The following is a 14,020-nucleotide window of genomic DNA, read 5'->3' as shown; positions in this document are numbered from 1 at the left end:
TAAAATAATATTAAATTATACATAAGAGTTGGTTCTGCGAGACTGGCTATTTTTGGTTGAATGTTTAAGTTAAACTACCCTTTAAGCTTCAGCTTCTGTAAATATTTAAACACACAGGAGGAGGCTGCTTACCCTCAGCACAGAACAACTAGGGTATATACCTACATGATTAGGTACCACTGCCCCCTCTTGATAGCAAATATTAATTGTAGGTTCAGTTTTGGGGGAAGACAATATATAAAGCAAGGAAGGGAGAAACCGTTGCAGTACACAGAGCTCCTGATTCTGGAGCAAAGTAAAGTGAGAAAACACTGTGAGTGGTTTACAGCTGAGCATGGCCCACTCCCAGGAAGACTGGCTTGTTAGCATTTCTGAACAGCAGCTGCTCTGGTAAATAATTTCTGGGCGGCAACTTGGCTGACTTCCTCGTTGTTGTTGATTATCTAATCCTGCATCTTCTCATGATAGCTGAGCGTGCCCCCACTAGAAATATACCCAACCCTGGAATTTGTGAAATCCACTGCTGTGTGATAAACACCCAATCCCCAAACAGCATACAAAACCACCATCCACTGTGTTTTGCCACACGATGAGTACTTACTTGCTAAGCTTGTGTGAATTTATTATTATATAAGGTTGCTTTGAAAAAGATTTAAGGTTCCATTCTAAGAATGGAATTTAAAATCTGACAGGGTCAGATCCAATAACAAAAGCGACAGGAGAAACTGAATGTTGTCCTCCTGGACCAGATAGAGTCAATGTTTAAGTATGACACAATTGGTGTTGGACGGTTAAAGTCGATTTGGCCTTTAGACAGGAGTTGAAAGAGTTGTGTTCCATTGTTTTGTGGTCTTTAAACTGCCTGACTTCTCTGAGCTGTGGTTTCTCATCTTTGAGTCTAGATATTTTTCCTGAGCAAACTTTGAAGTTTATACGTAGCTTATTTCTGCAGCTAGGTTTGTTTGGTTTTTGGTTTTTGGGTTTTTTCACAGCTAGGTTTTTAAAATCATGATAAACAGCCCACTGACTTTACTTGCCTACCAAATTTTTGTCATTTCTACTGTTCTGCTATCACTGGGCATAGTAGTTAAGAGTTAGGAATAAGACAGGCTTGAGATGGAATCTTGGTTCTACTACATGCTACCTGGGTTAACTTGGGCAAATACTATAATTTCCCTGAGCTGAAGTAGGTCTTGTAATAATTTCTATCTTACAGGGTCTGGAGCAAGATCAAGTGAGCCAATCCATTGAAACCAGCACAATGCCTCTCACATGGTAGTAAGCCCTCAAACAATATTTGCCCCTGTTGTGACAAACTGGGAGATGGCAGAATTATCCAGATAAGTCCAGTTACTGGACACATCCAATTTGGGCCACTTTTGAATACCAAATCAGTTTCTTCTTCTTCAGTAGTGGATTTGGGACAATTTGTCCTATTTGTCTCAATTCTCCATTTTAGTTTGCCCATGTATAAATAACATAATAGAATCGAAGTGTCCCTATTACAGCACAGTTACTATCACCCTCACATACAAATGTTTCTTCAAAAGAAAATAAACAAGAAAGGCTAGATTTGTTACATTTTTTAATAAAATATTTTATTTAGTAATAATACAAAGTCCTTTGCTTTCACAAAAATTATTATGACTATGCTTGGTTATGATTCAAAATTTTTTTATCATCTTGGTTTAATACTTTGTAGCTTGGCCTGGTTCTATATTATTTAATTTTTAAGACCTAGCTTTCTTTTTAATGGAGATATAATTAACGTATTATGTTAATTTCAAGTGTACAACATAATGACTCTATATGTATATGTCATGAGATGATCACCCCAGTTAAGTCTAGTTCACATCCATCACCACACATGGTTACAATTTTTTTTCCTTGTATGAGAACTTTCAAGATCTGCTCTCTTCATTGAATTTCTTTTTGGCTCAATGACTGATTTTCTTTAGTCCTAACCTGATTTCTTTAGGCTTTGGGAAATACGATGAGTAAGAGTATACGTGCAGACTTACAGTGCTAAGTACCCAAAAGTTCAGTGACTCCCCAAGGAACTCCATCAGGCCATATAATTTAGGAACCTTGACTTGAACCAATGGAGGCAATTACAGAAAAACAAGTATCTTTGAGGGATATCAAAATGTAGGGACACAAGTTTTGAACTCAGTCAGAAAACTTGAATTCTGTGTTCCTTTTTATTTTTTTTTTTGCCTGCGCCACATGGCTTGCCGGATCTTAGTTCTCCGACCAGGGATTGATCCTGGGCCACCACGGTGAAAGCGTCAAGTCTTAACCACTGGACTGCCAGGGAATTCCCAGAAAACTTGAATTCTGAATTTACCTTTTCCTACTATATACACTTGGCCTGGTCCTTAACTTCTTTGAACCTTAGTTTCCGGAAATGGAGGCATGAATTCCCGCCCTGCCCTCCTCCCTATATGTAAACATGTTTAATGTGTTAGATGTTAAATAAATGTAAAGGATTATGACCATCCTGCATACCTGGAGACACATACTAGAGAGTGTGCACCTTCTCAGATTACTGTCTAAAGTAACTTGCAGCTGCTGTTGCAGAATAAGTGGTTTTCTTATATTTAACAGAGTTGACTGTTTTCTTTTTATAGTTGGATACCTTGTTTAGTCAGCTGCTAAGTTTTTTTCCCCTATGTTTTACTTATGTGAACTTTAAGAAATGTGTACAGTAAGGAAGGGGGAAATGTAAATAAAGAGAAAGAAATAAGGGTGAATTTGGCCAAACTATTTTTAAACATTTCTGTGGAACTCACAGTCTCTTGTGTCCATGTCTGTACATAGTATGTGTGCTGACACCTCATTCTCTGCTTTCTGAGGTTCTTGAAGGCTTGCTTGTGCATTTCCTCTTCTTTGGGGGAGTAGAAGTAGGAGGAAAGTAGGGAGACTTCATTCATTAAATAGTTGTAACCAATAGTTGTGTTTTTGGTTAAAAAATTTTTTTTAAACTTCACACCCATTTGGATGGCTATGATAAAAACAAAACAAAAACAGAAAATAACGTACATTGGCCAGGATGTGGAGAAAGTGGGAACCTTGTGTATAGCTGGTTGAGAATGTAAAATGGTGTTGCCACTGTGGAAAACAGTATGACAATTCTTCAAAAAATTGAACATAGAATTATTATATGATCCAGCAATTCAAATTCTAGGTATATACCCAAAATAAGTGAAAGCAGGAACTCGAACAGATATTTGTACACCCACATTCGTAGCAGCATTATTCACTTAGCCAAAAGGTAGAAGCAAACTAAGTGTCCACTGACAGATAAATGGATAAACAAAATGTGGTATATACATACAATGGAATATTATTAAGCCTTAAAAAGGAAGGAAATTCTGACACATGTTACAGCATGGATAAACTTTAAGGATGTTATACTAAGTGAAATAAACCAGTCACAAAAGGACAAATATTATATGATTCCACTTACAGGAAGTACCTAGAGCAATCAAATTCATAAAGACAGAGAGTAGAATGGTGGTTGCCAGGGGCTGTGGGGAGGTAGGGAATGAGGAGTTATTGTTTAATGGATGTAGACTCAATTGGGGAAAAAGTTCTGCAGGTGGATGGTTACACAATGTTAATGTACTTAATGCCACTGACCTGTATACTTAAAAATGGTTAAAATGGTAAACTTTATATTATGTATATTTTACCACTAAAATTTTTTAAAGCAACTTTCCCATAACTGTCATAGTTACTTTAAAATTTTGTGAAATCCTTAACAAATACAACTTTTGGCTTTGTTTTGTTTTTACCTAACACAACTCTTCTCATTTTTAAGAGCTCTTAATTAGATGTCATAATACTTACCTGTTTGGAAGAGGACATTTTTTTCCTTTGAATACTTAAGACCTTTTCTTTTAATCACTAGGAAACAAATCTAAAACTAAATCCTGGAGCCTGATTTAATTTTAAACCACTTTCAACTATCTCCTTAACTATGTCTACATAATTTGTACTTCTGCATGGACTTATCAGAAAGCCACTTCTTCCTATTATGTACATCCAGGTTTACACACTGATAAAAGGAGCGTAATATAGTTGAAAGACTAGGCATCGTAAGTCCCTGTCTCAAGTGTTTACCTTATTTACATTATCACCTTGGCCATTCATTTACTCATGTCTCTACACATGCATTCGTTAATTCAAGCATCTATTGACTGCTGTATGCCAGCTGCTGTGCTAGATGCTGGTGGAGAAAGTTATCAACAAATAAATAAAAATGGTATAATAAGGGCTACTATAGAGGTATGTACAGATTGCTCTATAGTACTAAGGAGAACAGTAAAATGCACCAGAAAAGGCCTTGTCAAGCATATGAAGTTTGAATTGAATCTTAAAAAATAATAATAGAACAAGGATCGGGGTAAAGCATTTCAGGCAGAAGGAATAGTATTTACAAGGACATAGAAACAGGAAAAAGCATTGAGTGCTTGACACACTTAAATCTTTCAGTATGACTGGAACACATGATATTGAGGACTTGTGGTGGTGGTTGGAAAGGTAAGCAGGGGACAAATCATGGAGAACTTTGGATTTCGCCATTCGTGCATTAATAAACATTAATTGGGCGCCTACTATATTCCAAGTACTATGCTGGGAAGTTGAGGCTTCACAGATGCATGAGACACAAGTGATATAGAGTATGGTAGGAGTCAGTAACAGAGATCGTATGAAGTATAAGGGAACTCAAATGAGGCATCTCTAACCCAACTGAATAGAGGAGATGGAAGGAAAATCTACTAAAGAGTCTTTGAAGAGATGACCCCTGAGCTTTGTCTTCAAAGGAGAGTAAGCATTGGTTAGTCAATGGTGCGGGGGCGGGGGGGGGGGGAGGGTTAAAAGAAAGAAGCAAAAGCTAAGAGACAAGAAACCACATTGTATGTGTGGAGAATTGTAAGTGGTTTTGTGTTGCTAAATTTAAGTTCTAGGCATAGAATGAGGCTGAAGGGTCTGCAGGGCGTAATCCTTTGTGCCATTTTAAAGAGTGTAGACTTTATCCTAAGGAGGATAGGAAGCCACTGGTGGGCTTTAAGCAGCAGGGAACATGACAGATCCTTCTGATGGGTGGGAAAGATGGATTCAAGGAAGATAAGACAGGAAGTCAGGAGAACAGATAGGCCAACCAAGAGATGATGAGGGCCTAAATGAGGCCCATGGCAATAGGAGTGGAGGAGAGGGAGCTGACTTGCGAAATATTTGGGAGGTCAACTATCTGTAGGACTTGGTGGTTGATGGGATGGGAGGGTTGACGGAAGGGAATCAAGAAGACTGCCAGGATCCTGGCTAAGACAAGTCGCTTCTTCTGGGTCTCTGGTTCTTTAGGTATAAAACGTGTGGGCTGAACTGGGATTGACACTAACATCTCTCCCAGCTCTGAAGTTCCGTGATTCTGAGCAGCCTCTTTGCATACCCTCACCTTAACTAAGGTAGTCGCTTCCCTTCTCCCAGTCTCACAGCTCCTCTGATGCCTTCTCAGGAAGGCACGTGCCAGCAGAGCTGAGATGGCTTTAAAACTGCCAGTCAATGTTAGGAAACTCTAGTGCTGTTACCAGGTAGCTGGAGTTATAATTAGCCCAGTTGCTAGGGAAAAACTGAGATTCTGTGAGCATGGGCTGCCAGAAACAGCTTTTCCCAAATGGATGAATTTATTTGTTTACGAGAACAAAGAGGATATGGAGGGAATGTTTTTAATGTGTTTTTGGAGAATGCAGCTTTTGCCCAGGGTATAGGGTATGTTAAAAGCAAAAAATAGGTTTGTTGCTTGGGCTACTCAACATCTCGTCTGCGGTAGGAGGAGTGGATCTGAAAATTCTGCTTTGATATATATTTGGATAGCTGGAAAATGACTTACTTTCACTTGAAAGGAGATAAATAAGAACACAGAATCAGTTTAGAGTTACAAAAGATCCTGGAGATAGTCTGTATGCCCCCTTCACTTTTTAAAAAAATAAATAAATTTATTTATTTTATTTTTGTCTGTGTTGGGTCTTTATTGCTGCGCGCAGGCTTTCTCTAGTTGCAGTGAGCAGGGGCTACTCTTTGTTGTAGTGCATGGGCTTCTCATTGCGGTGGCTTCTCTTGTTGCGGAGCACGGGCTCTAGGCGCATGGGCTTCAGTAGTTGTGGCATGCGGGCTCAGTAGTTGTGGCTCGCGGGCTCAGTAGTTGCAGCACACGGGATTAGTTGCTCCGGGGCATGTGGGATCTTCCCAGACCAGGGCTTGAACCCGTGTCCCCTGAATTGGCAGGCAGATTCTTAACCACTGCCACCAGAGAAGTTCCCCTCACTTCACTTCTTAAGAAAGCTTTTTATTTTAAAGGAACTTTAGATATACAGAATAGTTGCAAAAATAGAGAGTTCCTATATACCATTCACTCAGCTTTCCCTAATGAGTAAAACATTTATTTTAAAGACAGAGAGACAGAGACCCAGAGTGGTGAAGTAACTCGCCTAAGGTCACATTGCAAATTAATGGTCATGTTGAAACTAGAATCCAGGAGGCCTTGCTTCCTGTCCAGGCACTTGCAGTGACTTCCTGGGTCTTCAAAAAAAGTTCAAGGAATTTATATGCTTGTCAGAAGTTTAGACTTTCTTCTTTGTATTGATAATCCTGGGCTAAAATAGAGTATACACAGCAGAAGCTAGAGTACTTCACAGATAAATGATTCTGTACCCTGTGCCTGCTGTCAAATATTTAGTTCCTCAGCCTACGTACCCCTTCCATAGGAGTTTCATCATTATATGTTTCCAAAAGCCATGGGGATATTTTTTTTTGGGGGGGGGAGGCTGGGGGGAGGCTCCTCTGGCCTTTGCCATCTCATCTAAGCAAGTTCCACTTCCCAGAGAAATGAGGCTGTGTTATACATGGAGAAGGTACAGAGCAGGGGGCTGGTGCAAACTGGAAAGGGGCCCACCCTATCATGTTAAGTAGCAGCTAATCCACCCACACACCAAAAGACAGTGATCTGACTTGGTACATGCCATTCTGTAGAGAGCTGAGTAATAGTCAGGTGGCTTTTTGCCAAGCAACTTTAGAACAGACTTTGGGCCGCACTGGGCAGTTATCATCCCTGTTATTTGGAAACTTGGCTCAAAGAGGTTGGGAGTGAATGAAAGGCACCGACTGCCTTGTCATGCCAGCTTTTTACCTCCCAACCTCACATACGGCCCCACTGGCGTGTCGGGCAGGAAGCCACCTCTTTATACACACAGAGCCTTAGCCCACATGGAGGCTTGAGGAGGAAGCCCTCCTCTGAGGCCCCTGGGTGGACAGAGGCTGCCAGCATGAAGGCCATGACCTAGAGCTGCAAAAGGAGAGTCTGGGCCCTGGCTGAGGGCCAGAAGTAAGCAAGTCCTTCCAGGTCACTTTTCCTTGGTAGGTTTCAGAGTTTCTTTCTGAGGCCACAGAGGTGGCTGCCCCTCCTAGAAATACTCCATCAGACCCCCCCCCCCACCATCCAGATTCTCTCTAGTCAAGCGGAGTGTATGCTCAGTACAAACATAAACCTTGTCCTGCCCACCTAACACAACTCAGTTGATGACATGGTGTGTTGTCATCACTCTGCTGCAAAGTCAGGAGCTCCTGAGTCTAGAGCTGGATCCTAGGGTCTTCCTGGCACAGAAATCAGATGAAGGTAGTGGACCTCTGGGTCTCAGAGGAGAAGGTCCTTTAGAGGTGGGGAGCAGTCTCCACTTGAAGTCTTTTTTTTTCTCTCCGATCCCTTCCAGGTTTGTGGGATTATGGAGAAGCCCAGGTTGCTGCCAAACCATTTGAAGCCTCAGAGAACTCAGTCAGGATGGTCGTAACTGGTCCCTGCCAGTCTCTACAAAGCTGGGGGTGAGAGCAGAGAGGTCCCTTCAGCTGTGGAAAGCTTCGTTGTGTCGGGCCACATCAGGGGGCTTGCCTGAATTGCTGCAGGTGGAGGGTGGTGATGTCAGTTAGAACCAGAACTCTGCCTCAGGCTTTCTCTACCCTCCTTTGGCCCTCAATGCTAACTTCCTAATTTCTCTCTCCCCTCTTTCCTCTCCTGTTCTCCCTACTTCTTCGAGGTGTCAAAATATGTCACCAGTGCCTAAGGGTCTTGATATAAGATGGAGGGCAATTAATGGTCATGAGGAAAATAGCCTGAGGACTCCTTCTCTATCTATTTCTAGGCAGGCTACTTATCTCCAGGAGAGGTTTCTAGGCCCAGGTCTTGTCCCACCTTTTGGTATCAGTATTCTGTCCTTCTTTGTCTCGTATTCTCTCTCCTCTATTCCCAAATCTGTGCATACACATGGAAAAGATATGCTAAATGCTTCACATTTAGACCCTATGGAGGAGGGGATCCATTTAGTGTTTACTACGTGCCAGGCACTATGCTATGCAGTTTACATATATTTAATCCCAACCACATAATAACCCTATGAAGTTGGTTGTCCCCATTTTTCACAGGACCAGATTTGCCATTAATAGCCTCAGGGTGTATACCTGGTATCCTAGCAGCTACATGGCCTAATTCTTCAGTTAATAAGCAAGGTCTTGGCACATTCTTTAGAAACTAAAGTTAGTCACTGTTCAAATGCAAATGATGTTTTTTAGTGAATAACTCTACATTGCATTAAGGTCAGACTAAAAAGAAAAGAAGGAGCTCTAGTAAAATGATATCCATTTTCATGGTGGTTTTGACCAAGATTGTGGCAGGAAGAGGTGGCATTGTCTCATTGATGTATCTGCCCTAAAAGGTGGCATTGACCTTATTTTTACTTGTGAAACAGGTGCAATTGCCATGTGGAATGTAATAGAAACCAGGCTGTCCTTATCCCCGTACATTGCCCTGTCAGACTAGTGCTGTCTTGTGTAGAACTCCAGAAATTCAGAGGAAATTGAGAAATATTCAGACTCAAAAATTAGAACTTAAAAATTAGAAAATGAGGCAAATGAGAAAAGGGCAATGGAATTGGGATTTTTAATTTGGGGAAGAACAAACTCAGAGGTGACCTAATAGAAAATTTTAGAAGTCTCAGTATGTGACAGACAGTGATTAGCTATGCTCTGTCCCTGCAAGAATAAAATTAGGTTGATCCTAGTTGAAATCTAAGCATTAGACCTCGTTCATTTAAAAATATTTATTGAATATTCAATAACACCTACTATGTTATATTCGTAGCACCTACTATATTCATTCACCTATATTGATAGTACCTACTATGTTCCAGGTGATATTGGAGGTGGTTATAATAATAATATAAATGAGCAAAACAGATGAGCATTCCTACCCTCATGAAATTTATATTCTATTATGAGGGGGCAGACAATAAATAAATATTAAATAACATATTTAGAATGTTGGCAAGTGGTAAGTCCTAATGGGGGAAAAAATAGTAGAGTAGGGTAAGGGGGTCAAAAAGTATAAGAATGGAGGGCAGTTTGCAGCATTCAAGAGTGGTCAGGAGAGGCTACATTTAGAAAGTGGTTTTTAAAACACATTATCTCACAGTTTACATGAGTCAGCAGTCCAGGCACAGCTTAGCTGAGTTCTCTGCTTAGGGTTTTACTAGGCTACAACCAAAGTAATGGCCAGGCTGAATTCTTATCTGGAGGCTTGACTGGGGATGAATCTGCTTCTGAGCTCACTTGAGTTGTTGGCAGAATTTATTTCCTTGTAGGACCCAGGGCCCAGACTTCTTGCTGAATGTTGGCTAGAGACTGCCCATAGTTCTTTGAAGCCACCTACTGTTCCTTGCCATGTGGACTTTCCCCACACATTCACATCATCAAGGCAGCAAGGAGAAGCTCTAGAGCAAGTCAGCTAGTAAGATATTCTTAATACTTAACGTAGTCACAGGAGTGACAGTACGTCGCCTTTGCCATAGACTATTGGTTGGAAGCAAGTTACACATCCTGCTCTACTCAAGGTGGGGATTACACAAAGACATGAACACTGGAAGGCAGGGATCATGGGGAGCCCTGTTAGAGACTGTCCACCACATGATTTTCCTGTAGCTTTTTGTAACTTTATTATACGGATATGAGATGGGAAGGGAAGTCAATAAACATGAGAATGACCAGTGGATGGAGGAAGATTTATTCATGGGTTTACCGTCACAGCATTTATAGCCCCCATAAGGCTGACCTGAGGCAATGAAGCCAGCCCAGATTGGTGGTCTCTATGCTGAGCTCCTTACTCACCCTTTGTACTTGGCTGTTTGGGTTGCCATTTCTGTTTTCCTCTCTCTCTCTTTTTTTTTTTTGTTTAAATTAACTGTATTAAGTGTACAGTTTGATGAATTTTAACAAATATACATATATCTACCTATGAAATAGCCACCCCACAACTGAGATATAAAACACTTCCATCGCCCCCCAAAATTGCTGTGTGTCCCACTGGTGCCAGTCCTTTTACATCTCTGACTGCTGGAAACCCTTGATCTGCTTTCAGTCTATAGTTTAGTTCTGTCTATTCTAGAATTTCTTATAAATGGAATCAGGGAGTATAGATTCTGGTGTTAGGCTTCTTTCACTTAGCACAATGATTTTGAGGTCATCTATGTTGTTTGTATCAGTAGTTTACTCTTTTTTTATTGCTGAGTAGTATTCCATTGTATGAATATAATGCAATTTGTTTATCCATTCACCTGTTGATGAACATATGGATTGTGTCCTGTGATTGGCTATTATGACTAAAGGTGCTGTGCATATCCATGTACAAGTCTTTGTTGTATTTCTCTTGGATAAATACCCAGTAGTAGAATTGTTAGATCATATAATAATCATGTATTTCAATTTATAAGATACTACCAAACTGTTTTCCAGAGTGGCTATGCAATAGAAAATAGTTTTTAAGCAACGATCTAAAGGAGATGAAGAAGTTAGCCAAACAGATAACTGGGAGGAGACCATTGCAGGTAGAGAAAGAGCAGGAGAGCCATGGAGGCTGAAACAGCATAAGAATGGGCGAGGATGTTGGGAGATAAGGTCCCAGAGGTAATGGAGATTGTACACATCAGATAGGCCCTAGTAGATAATTTTAAAGACTTCAGCTTTTACTCTGAGTGACAAGATGACACTCAGCCAGTGACAGTCCTATCTGACGTTTGAAAGATCGTTGTAGTTACAGTACTGAGAATAGCCCATAGGAAGGCAAGGGTAGAAGCCAGAAGGGCTATTAGGAAGTCATTGTAGTTGTCCACATAAGAGATGGTGATCAGGCTAAGGTAATAGCAGTTAATGTGGAGAGAAGTGGTGAAGGTAACACCAACAAGATTGCTGACGGATTGGATATGGAATGTGAGAGAAAGAAAGGAATCAATGATGACATCAGGGGTTTTGGCCTAAGCAACTGGAAGGATGGAGTTGCCATAATTGAGATAGGGAAGATAGAGCAGGTTTGAGGGTAGAGAGTAGGAGTTCCGTTTTGGACATTTATGTTTGAGATATTTGTTGGACATTTCCAGTGGCAATATCATGTAAGTAGTTGAGTGTATAAATCTGAAGTTTTGGAGAAAAGGTTGGGCTGGAGATATAAATTTGGGAGTCATCAGCATATAGATGGTATTTAAAGTCATGAGACTGGACTTCCCTGGTGGCGCAGTAGTTAAGAATCCGCCTGCCAAATAGAGACACAGATGCAGAGAACAAACGTATGGACACCAAGGGGGGAAGCGGCGGGGCAGGTGGTGGTGGGATGAATTGGGAGATTGGGATTGACATGTATACACTGATACGTATAAAATGGATGACTAATAAGAACCTGCTGTATAAAAAAATAGATAAAATTCAAAAAGTAAATTAAAACAACAAAAATAAGAAGAATCCACCTGCCAATGCAGGGGACACGGGTTCGAGCCCTGGTCTAGGAAGATCCCACATGCTGTGAAGCAACTAAGCCCATGCACCACAAATACTGAGCCTGCGCTCTACAGCCTGCAAGCCACAACTACTGAGTCCGTGCTCCACAACTACTGAAGCCCAGGCACGTAGAGCCCATGCTCTGCTACAAGAGAAGCCACCACAATGAGAAGCCCGCACACCACAATGAAGAGTAGTCTCTGCTCGCTGCAACTAGAGAAAGCCCATGCACAGCAACGAAGACCCAATGCAGCCAAAAAAAAGCCATGAGACTGTACAGATCGCCAAGGGAGTTAGTCCTACCAAGGTGGAAGATAAAAGGACCAAAGACTAAGCCCTGGGTCACTCTAACATTAATAGTTTGGGGAAAGGAGGAAGAACCAGCAGAGGAGATGGAGAAAATGTAACCAGGGAAGTGGGAAGAAAACCAAGAGAATCTGGATTCTGGAAGCCAAGTAAAGAAAACATACAATGGAAGAGAGAGATCAACCTTTTGAAATGCTGCTGATTGCTCAAGTATATGATGACTAAGAATTGACCTTTGGATTTGACAACATGAATGTCATTAGTGATCTTGATTAGAGTAGTTTTGGTAGTGGTAGAGGCAAAAGTCTGATTGCAGTAGGTTTAACAAAAAATGGAGGAGAGGAATTGGACTGATTACGTTGAGTTTTGTTGCAAAGGAGAGCAAAGAAATGGAACAGTAACTGGTAAAGGTAAGGAGTCCATAGAAGATTTTTTAAAAGGTAGATGAATAATAGTATGCTTGTGTACCAGTAGAATTTTCCAGTAGAAAGTGAAATATTGATTAAGGAGACTTTCTTGTTGCTACTTTTGAGAAGTAGAGAGAATGGGACCTAATGCCTAAGTGGAAGGTTTGGCTTTAGATGGGAGCATGGGTAGTTATCTGTGGTCACACACGGAAAGATAGTTTGTGAGCACAGATGCTAGTAGATGATGGATAGATATGGTGATAGGAGACTGTAGGGGTTTTCTTCTAGTTACTTCAGTATTCTCCATGAAGTAGGAAGCAAGCTTTATTCTCTCACTATGTATTTTCAAATATATTCCTAGAGTGAGTCAGTCTCCCTCATGTGTGCTAATTCCTGCTGACACATCCTTGTTCACGCCTGGAATACCTGTATCCTTTATCTCTGCTTATTCCAAACCCTACTTAGGTGTCAAAGTCCAACTTAGATTCTACCTGCTCAGGTGGGCCTTTCATCATAATCAATCCCTGAAACCATCTTTTACTCTCTGGGCTCTTCCAGCAGTTATAGTTCAGATATATGATTTGGCACGTGTTTAATCCCTGGCTGGCAATTATCTTTCCAATGTGTACCTTGCTTATTTCTTCTTCTAGATTATAAGTACTTTGTGGATTGGATTGATCTCAAACTTACTCTATTGCCTTCAACATTCTCTTCAACATTGTTGAGCCCATAATAGAAACTCAGAAAGTTGGTGTTGATTGATTGCAAACACCCTGGAAGTTGCAGGTGAGGCTCATCTGTACATGTGAAACAGGAGGCCACCTTTCCATCCTTTGATGTCTCCTCCACCTGAGAGCCCACAAGCTGGCTTTGGAGCACTCCAGGTGAACCTCCAACTCTTCCTGGACTAAGAAATCTCTCCAAGAGAAGGGTTAGCAGAAGTAGGAAGCAAACAACTTGAGAAAAGAAACAGCATAGGAAGAGGAAATTCTTGACAGTGAGAATGGTTTAAGAGAGGGCTGTGTTTTTATTTTTAACAACACCCATTCATTGGATAAATAATCATCTTCCATGTGTGGGTACTTCTGTGTATGGGCACTGTGCTAGCAATAGGGATGCAAGGGTAAGGAGATAGAGGGGGTCCCTGCCCTCCTGACACTTGCAGTTTAGTGTCTGAACATAGTTTGAGTAGTACTGTGACCTGACTTCTTCAGTGTGGTGCCTATCACCCCCTAGATAATTTTGCTTCACTTATAATTAGCTAGAGTCACTTCTGTATTTTGTTGGTTGATGAATACCATAACCCCATAAAACTCTTACAGGTGCTCTTAGACCATGGGATTAATTGTGATGCAGGTCAGGACATGTCTTCATGTAGTGTACTTAAAACTAGTACATCTTTTTTCTAACATTTTGTAGAACAGCACTGTCCA

General features: G+C 41.0%; 1 protein-coding gene across 11 annotated transcripts in view; it reads left to right on the top strand.

Moving 5' to 3' along the window:
• Nucleotides 1–14,020, top strand: part of PDE4DIP (phosphodiesterase 4D interacting protein) — a gene marked incomplete at both ends in the record, with an annotated part of 225,879 nt that overhangs the window by 82,866 nt on the left and 128,993 nt on the right. Inside the window, one exon of one of the 11 annotated variants that reach the window (XM_082833031.1) lies at nt 12,478–12,590. The exons of the other annotated variants lie outside the window; for them this stretch is intronic. Of the gene's footprint in view, nt 1–12,477; nt 12,591–14,020 lie in introns of those variants that run through there. 11 annotated transcript variants of the gene reach the window in all.

The sequence above is a fragment of the Leucopleurus acutus genome (assembly GCF_964270905.1).
Source record: "Leucopleurus acutus genome assembly, chromosome: 2".
Taxonomy (NCBI): Eukaryota; Metazoa; Chordata; class Mammalia; order Artiodactyla; family Delphinidae; genus Leucopleurus; species Leucopleurus acutus.
This window is presented reverse-complemented; position numbering and strand designations above follow the sequence as displayed.